This window comes from Pinus tabuliformis, chromosome 2_2 (genome assembly GCF_031772625.1).
Source record: "Pinus tabuliformis cultivar Carrire ecotype Pingquan chromosome 2_2, CPIR1, whole genome shotgun sequence".
Classification (NCBI taxonomy): Eukaryota; Viridiplantae; Streptophyta; class Pinopsida; order Pinales; family Pinaceae; genus Pinus; species Pinus tabuliformis.
The window spans coordinates 656,371,713-656,381,261 of NC_142300.1; positions in this window are offsets into that span (position 1 = coordinate 656,371,713).

Below are 9,549 nucleotides of genomic sequence, written 5' to 3' on the forward strand. Positions count from 1 at the left end.
TGCATTGACCATGAGTTAAACTTGGTCAACGTGAGTTTGACTTGCAAATATTTAGATCGGATCGTTTGGAGAGCGAGCATATTCCGACTCGTGATTAATCACGATTGATTGGTGAGTCCTGTTTCACTGCTTGTAACTGAAATCTGAACTGAAAATAGGAGATCTTACAATTGAAACTAATTGTGAATTTTCTAAACTGAAATTGGCCCATCGGCATCGTTTCTATTTGCGACTAGGCGCGTCAACGGAAGAGATTCATTTTAAATCAGGTTCATGGAGAAAATATTTTATGGAAGATGTTTGTTTTATGTTGAGGAAGACATAGTAATATTTTTTTATTAAATTTGAATAATAATAGTATCTACTCTGTATATCATGTATCTCATTATTCTTATCTCCTGAAACTCATACAGAAAGTGGGGTAATAGTGGACATGTAGCATCAAGCTCCACTCCTTTTAATCCAAAGTTCTACATGCAAACCTTTGTGTCACTTGCACCGTAAAGCCTTCGCTGTAGAGTGTGGAGTTAACACCTACCTCTGCATGACAAAAGCTACACATACCTTTTGACTTGGTTTTTTCAGCTTTTGTCGATTCTTTGTTCCGAGTCTGGGACAAAAAGCTCCACATACTTTTTTTCCATACCTCTATGTGAGTGTAACTTTGCACATTTTCTTTGCTTCAACCAATATCAAAAGCATTTGTGAGCTTCTTTCAAGGCATGAATACATGCTTCAATCATGGAAATTAGCAAAGTTTCTAAAGAAAAAAATAACCATGGAGTTATCCTTTTCCATTTCAAATATGTTAGGATTCTATTGAGAGTTTTTTAGAGATAATTATTAATTGGCCCTCTACTTTTCCCTTTTCCTTAATATAAACTACATCTCTTATTACATTTCTAATCAAGAGATTTACATCAAATACTGGATCAAAGGGCCAAGGACTTTTCATAAATGCTTCCTTGTCCAGTAGAAGAATAAATGGTAAACATGTCATCTTGGCTCCAATTTCTTGGGAATTAATAATTGTTTTGAAAATGACTACTCTTGTTTGAATCTAGAACTATGTTTAAGCTTTGAAAATGGATTTTCCTCCAAATTGATCTTGGAAGGGTCATTATTAAAGGCTTCTCTATATCTCCTCCACTAGAATGAATGGCTTGTATGTTGAAAAGTATAGCAGAGCCCCCTTCTGAAAAGCCTGATCATCCCATTGTCACAAAGAGCTCCTCATTTTCCCCAAATTGGACCCAAAAACAACATTGAGTACTTAATTATGATCCAATCTGAGAAATTTTGATTGACACTGCAACTCAAGAGCTATTAAATTTAAAGTGCACTAATATGATTCGTCATTATTTCATTGAATAAGTATATTGTTTTTGAATTTGTCATTTGTGCTTGTAGTATGTGGTACTGACCTTGTTTCACCTGAAAGGGTTTTTATTCTTGGACTATGACAATGCTAGTAAGATTTAGGCCTTTTGTAGTATTTGTACCCCATGATCATTTTTGCAAGATGTATGTCCTATGTGGAAAGAAATAAGCATTTAGTTATTACCTCCTAAACTAAAGCATTGTTTCTTTTATTAGGTGCCATGTAACGTCCTCTACAAATTGAGGATGAATGGGACATAATATCCTATCCATCCTTGTAGACTATAGTCCTCCATAAAGGGGAAAACACCCCAAAATACCCATTGTTGGAAATTTTTGGGGAAACTGGGCTTAAAAAACCCAAATTTGGGTTTCGAGTAAGGTTTACTCAATCACTTAAGAATATGAAACCCCTCTGGAAAATCTATAAATAAAGAAGGATTGAATTCATTTTGGATCACCAAGTGTGGATTAATTCATTTGTTCTTGAGCATTAGGTCTGATAGTTTTTGACCCCTTCTATCTCTTGTCAATTTCAGTGGTGAAATATTCCACCCTAGTTGAAATTCCCTTATTATCTCATTGTTTGAGCACAAGGGTCTCTGGCTGGTCAGTGAATTCTGTTGGATATTGGTCTCTTGTCTTTTTCTGGGCACAAGATTTCTATTAAAGGTGAATGAATTTGGAGGATAGTGCATGATATCTTAGTTTTGTTTGGCATACACCTCTCTTGAAGGAAGCAACAAATTTTCTGAGTCCTTAATATCTTGTTCTGGGCAAAGCACTTACCTTAGGCAATGGATTCGTTTTTGGCACCTGGAGTAGCGAAAATCTTTGCTTTATTTAGTTTTTGCATGCACAGTTAAAAGGAGCACTTCCCTAGTTATTAATTCTCAACCTTATCTAAGGAAGCATGTTTGCATATCTCATATCATATTCACTAGCGGCAGACTTTAATTGTCTTGTCTATCCATGCAAGGAAGGTGCATTAGGATTAGGAGTTAAGAAAGTTGAGACATTGTTGTACATGTTTCCATATTCATTGTACCTTCCAGACTAAAGGAAAAGTGAATAGTAGTGTTTGAAATTTTTGTTTCAAAGAGTAATAAATGGTGATGTGATTTGAGTTTCAAATCTATGTACTTGTTGTTACTTTCTTCAGTGGCATGTGTTTCCCTGTTCAGAACAATGGATGTTTCTACAGTATCTAGGCTACAAAGCTTCTTCAATACAAACCAAATATCAAATCATACCCTCATACTCCAAATAATCTAAGGCATCACCCTAGAAAAGTTCCAAAGTATACCAGTGAGCTTTGACAGGCCAACTCCAACCCCATGTCACTATACAAGTGTTGACATCACTGCTACAAAAATTATTCTGAAGTGTTGCATCCTACACCAATTCCTAAGGTGGATGCCCAAAAGGGTTCTAGAATGAGGCTCAACCTTCATTACCACATTTAATACTTTTCAAAGGGATCGTTCCCTTTAAACCATACCAATTTTTATACTTTCACAATTTGGCCATGTTCCTATCAATTTATATTTTGTATTGAAAAGTCAATCAACTCCAACAAAATGTCAAAAAAATTGTTGGTTAGGTTGGAATTTCTCCAAATACTATCACACATGTATATATAATCACACATTTTCCCTTTTAGATCTTGATTGGTTGAACAAAAAGGTTCGCTTCTTGTGTAATTTTGTCCCATACCTCCACATCAACACTCACAGATAACAACATTTTTAATTCTTCATTTGTGTGCACAGTAAGGTCCCTTTTGGTTGCTATTTTTGATGGAGCAACCTCTAACAATACACCTTTTACCACAGATATGTTGTTGTTGGATAGAAATCTCCAAAGGAGTCTTACACTAGACATATAAATGGCTATTGCATAACATAATAATAAGCATTAACATATGAAGATGTGTAGACCCTAAACTATGTGCATTCAATCCATTACTTTTTCTTTCATGGCAGATTTTGTTCTGCATAGTAGATGTGTTGTGGCACTTGAGTGTGTTCGCATAAAAAATTCTAAGGCCAAACCCAGATTCTCATGTGTCATGGAAATTCAACATATGCCTTGTTCACCTAAGAACTACTTATAACTCATCTTATGGTACTCATGTACAATCTCTCTCATCCCACTTAACAAGTTACCAAGACAAGGCTCATCACATCCAACCTTGGTCTAAAACAATTAAGCAACACAATTTACATATTGACATGCCATAGCACCTGACATGTCTTAGAATGCCTTGGCACTATGTGGCATGTGTTAACATCCCCTACATTCCTTGGCATGCTTTTACACTCCCTAGCACATCATGGCACTTCCTGACATGCCTTGGTAGTTTAGCATACCTTGGCATTGCCTAACATATAACCTTGTCACTCCCTCCTTAACACACCTAGAACTCATTGAAACTCTCTCTCACACACTCTTATTCGTTAATTTCCATGCATTTTGAACTAGTGCTTCCTTATGTTTCCTTGACACCCCCTAACACTCCCTAGCTCACCCTAGCACCTAACACATCTTGGTCTACCACCTTAACACTCTAGCATTCCTTAGCACTACATAGTATACCTTGTCACTCTCTCCTTAGCACACCTAGACATCGCTGACACTCTTGGTCACAAACTCTTATTCATTCATTTCCATGCATTTTTACCTAGTTCTCCCTTGTGTTTCCCTAGCACTCCTTATCACTCCTTGACACGTGTTGTTACACCCTAGCACCTATGACATCTTGGCATGTCACCCTAGCCTCTAGCATGCCTTAACACTGCCTAGCATACCTTGTCAATTTGTCCTTAGCACACCTAGAACTCACTGAAACTTCTAATCATAAACTCTTATTTGTTAATTTCCATTCTATTTTACATAGTTCTCCCTTGTGTTTCCCTAGCACTCCCAACTAACACTTCCTTACACGCGTTGGCACATCTTGGCCGCATGTTGCCCTAGAACTCTAGCATTCCTTAGCATTGCCAAGCATGCCTTGTAACTCCTCCTTAACACACTTGGAACTCACTAACACTCCATGCCACACACTCTTATTCCTTCATTTCCATGCATTATGACCTAGTGCTCCCTTGTGTTTCCCTAACACTCCCTAACACTCCTTGGCACACATTGGCACACCATGGCACTTGTCACATCTTAGTAGGATTTCCTAGCACTCTATCGTCTATTGGCATTGCTTATCATACGTTTTCACTCCCTCCTTAGCACACCTATAACTTGTTAACACTCCCTATCACACATGCACATTCATTCATTTACATGTAATTGAAACGAGTCCTCCCTTGTGTTTCCTTGGCAATCCCTAGCATGTGTTGGCGCCACATCCTAGAACCTAGCACACATTGGCATGCCTTAGCACTTGGCATGTCTTGACATGCCTAACATTCCTTGGAACTTTATAACATGTGTTAGCACTTCTTGAAATTCCCTGCACACCTTGGCACTCCCTAGTTTTCATGCCCTCATAGATAACCTTACTTTTTTTGTGACTTGGGAACCCAACCAAGTCATTGAAAAAATAGTGTTGTGCCTAAACCAAAGTCTCCCTTTGTCTCAAACTGCTTTTTCCATCCTCTTATCACAATCATAGGCTTTCCTCCTACAAGTCCTAATATGAAATTCTCCTAACACACTTCGTCCATGGGACACCTAGAATTCATTGACACTCCCTGGCATAATCTCTTATTCATTCATTTCCATGCACTTTGACCTAGTTCTCCCTTATGATTCCCTGACACTCCTAAACACTCCTTGACATGAATTGACACTATCTGGCATATGTCAGCACGCCTTTTCATTCCTTGGCATGCCATGGCACTCCTTAATTATCATTCCCTCATAACTACCCTTATTTTCTTTTAGACTTAAGAACCCAACCAAGTCCTGCCTCGACTACAACAACTTTACCAAGTTACATTTACTACAACTAGACTATGCCTTATTCCCCTAATGGACTATAAATCATCTTAGGCTTCTCATGTCCAATATTAACTCATCCCACTTAACAAGTTACCAAGTCAAGGCTCACATCCAACAGTGCCCATAAAACAACTAAGCAACATAGTTTACATCTTCACATGCCATAACATCTGACACATATAACAATCCATTGGCACTTCATGGCACACATTATCATCCCCTTGTCAGGTGGAAAGAGTCGATTTTGCGGACACAACCAACCTCCCTAGGAGCCTAAGACTCTCTAGTGACAAACAAGACAAACAAGAGCAATCCTTCTCTAAACATGCATTTACTATATGGGAAATCAAGTGTTTAGATCCTACCTGTAGTCCAGCGCTGTTGTAGCAGTCCAGCTTCGCTGATCCGGATGAGCTCCTCCTTCACTTTGAAACCTGCATCCACTAACAATCAAACGATTAAATAGCACTTGAAAATCTCATAGAATAAAACATATTTAACACATAGACCAAGGAGTACATGAAACAACTCATAAATAACAAGTTATTGAGAAGAATGGACTCATTTGCATTAATAGGTAACAAAAGGAACAAATACAACCTGAGCCTTGGTGTTGTGCAAGTCCCTCCCAGGGTCCATCAAGAGTTCTCCTTTACTTTGACAAAGCTCACCCACTTCCAAATAGAACAAGCAAAGATGGCAATCTCTCCTCACAAGCTTCTAAATGGGAGTCCTAATTCCTGCAGCATTTACCCTTAGAAATGTATAGCTTCCAACCCCCTCTCCTTCTGGCCCAATGCCTGTATTTATAGTGCTCAAGAGGAAGTTAATCAGGTCCACCATCAATGGGATAATCCCCTCTTTGGATGGGATAGCTCCCTTATTGATGGGATAAGTTCCTCTTTGGTAGGGGTGCATGAACCATCTGGAGGCGCTCAATACACGTCGAACAACCTTCTAGAATGCTCTAGAAATGACCACAAGTAACTTTTTAAAGATGAAACTTGCGCATTTTGACCTTTACAGGGGGATGCACCTGCCCCTTTACATACAGAGCGTCCAAAGACGCAGCTTTTGTGAACATTGGGTGCGTACCCGCAGGTAAGGTTGAGAGAACCTGCGTACCCAGAGATAAATACATTTATAAAGACTTTCTCTCTTTTTGGAGTTTGACATGGAGAGCAGAGGCATAAGACTTGCCTAAGAGGATAGCATGACTGTTGATAGAGCCATACTAACTGTAAATAGTCATGGTGACATTTTTTAGTGTAACAGATTGCCCCCTAAAGTGCGAAGCCTGTAATAGATTAGGGTTTTGTATTATCTAGGAAGGGTGAAGCGCTTTATCATTTCAAGGATTATCTTGTGGAGAGCCTGGTCAAAACCTGCAATTTTCAACACAAAATACATGTATAAGATTATATCATCACTGAGGTAGGCATTCCCATACTCAGATCAAAACTTTAACTAACAGACTAACTACTCTGATACAGGAATGATCTTGCAGTACATCATAATCATAGACTTTTGTAGACACAGTATGGGCGCAGCCATCTGTTTATGATTAGTCTACTTAGATAATGAATACAAAACTCCTCGCAGCCTGGATGGTGGAAACTAGATCCAGGGTCTTCATTTCTACTTCCCGAATTGGTACGATTCTAGCCATGCGAATAAATGAGTTGATGTCGAACATGGTAGAAACCACTTGATTACCAGTCGATGATGTAAACTGTTAACAAGTGTGAGAGAGACCACCAGTAATGTCAATGGTTCTCAAAGTACCCAGTACAATCCATGAGATGTGAATGAATGAGTTGATGTCGAACATTTCACGGAATCCTTCGATCGAAAGTCAATGATGTAAACTGACGTCAAAGGCGAGAAACCTGCCATTGATGCATGCAGACTTCAAGGTACTGACGATTTCTAAGTCATCTCTCTAGATAATGTGCTGATGTCGATAGAAAGCGACCCGTTGCAGGCAAGCCCGCAACACGAAATCATTGTTCAAGTTGAAGAAATGTTGCTGTAAGGACTGACTCAGGGATGGTCAAATGGATGACAAGTATTTTGCAGATGAAAGTTTTGCTTGCAGACCTCTTGAACACATAACGACACAACAGATGGCTTGGTGATAAACGACTCAAAGTTAATCCCCGGAACCCGGCTGAAGACTTTCAAAGTGGTTTGATCAACTGTGAGGTAAAGGATTTCCCAACCCAGGTGAATGAAAAGTGTCGTGTCCAAGAGTGGTAATAAAGTTTCTTTTGAGACAAAAGATAACAAATAGGCTCATTCTTCTCTCTTTTCCCCCACCATTTCTGGCAAGTACCTCTTTATTTTTAACAAGCTTGAGGAGGATAACATATGCTTGATTATAAGCTCATCCTTCGGATGAGTCCAACCTAGTTTTGATTCGAACCCTAGGAAGGAGTGGTTCGTTCCTGTTTGTAATTGAACAGGTCCTTTACTGTGAAATGTTTAACGAGTCCAGTATAGGAGAAACTCGGCGTTTTTCAATTTTAGAGAGTCTGAAAAACTTAAGAAGACTCCAAGTTGAACTTTTTCGTAGATTTGTGTCCCTCAAGCCCGAAAAAGTATAAAATAATACCTGGGGGAACCGCTTGATCTTGCGACCAAGGAGTACTTTCATAATTAGTGCCACTGACCTGAAAAGTAAAAAGCGATCAAGACACGTCGTTTTATTTCCGTATCGAGTTTGAAACGACAAAAACCCGGCAATCTTTTCCTGATTTTACGGTCAGAAAAGAGCTATAAGGGGACCGTCTTTTAATTCCGTTTTAACGAGTGTAAAAGAAACGCTCGGCAATCTTTTCATATTTTAGGAGTCAGAAAAGGGCTTAAAAGATGACTCTGATATTTTGGTTCGTGAAAAATGACAATTTTCCCTCTAAATCCCTTTGTCCTGCACAAAAACGACACATTACTCATACCTGTTTAAGATAGGCAAAAATACATTGAAAAATATCTTTCCATGGTGAAAAATGAACAAACCTAGCATTCATTCATCCAAAAAACCTATAAAAAGACTTTTTACCATGTCATTTTTACCATTTTACTGTTGAGGTTGAAAAAAGGGCTTTTGGCAAGAAACTTTCCGTGGTCGCTGCGGAGAATCCGACCGTCAGAATCGAACGCCGTCTCTTCCAGGTATTTCACAACATCCTCCTCTTCAATTTCATCCGATTAAAAGTTTGTTTTAGGTTTTAGTTTTGATTTTTGGGGGGTTTTGGGTTTCAAAGTTCGCTCTGCGGGGTACGCAGGTGCCCTTAGGGTGACCTGCGTCCCCCGACTTTTTCCTGTACAGGAAAAAGGTCGGGGGACGCAGCCCACCTTCAGGCCAGCTGCGTCCCGACGCTCTGTGTCCTAAACGCGGGGTGCGTCCCCCGCGAAAGGCGGAATTTGAAACCCCAAACTCCACCAACAACCATTTAAATTTTCCCAAATCAATTCTAATCATTGTTTCTTGGTGTGTAGGGCACTCACCATGTTGGATTGGAGAGAAAGAGAGCACGAGGACGTTGATTTAGCCGCAATTAATCATCAACCTTCCATTGATGCCCTAAAAGCATGCGGACTATATAAATACTGGGCCATACCTGGCATGAGGGCTCAGGTGAGATTCTTGGAGTGGCTGGTTGAGAGATGGAACATTCATGAGCAATGCTTTTACATCGGAGGGCACCAGCTCGAGATAGAGCCCTCTGACATATACTTTCTCACTGGCTTGCCAAATAGAGGCGAGCAACTCAATCTAGCCGGGACTAGGCCGGGTGGCCAATCCCTTGCTAGTCTCCGGGCAGATTGGTGCACACCCAATGCACACCATGCGAAAGGCGTAGAAATCAAACACATCTCTCTGCGTGAACTCAAGGTTATAGCTTTCACGGTTACCAGAATTTGCGGTGCAGCCGCTTTACATATTGCCACCGGGTCCCAAATGCGGATGGCGATTGACTGTTTCCAAGGCACCATTTTCAACTGGTGTGATGCTGTGTCGGCCAATATGAAGGGCCAACTGACTAGGGCAAAGAACGGACAACTGAAGACCTTTGGATATGGGCCTCTAGTTGTGAGCTTTGCCTTAGAGAGAGTTCCGATGCTGATCCCTCAGCAACTCACTGTTGAAGTCTTGGGTCCTCGGGAGCCAAAGCTGATACGATGGGTTACGGTGATGGCCCGGCATCC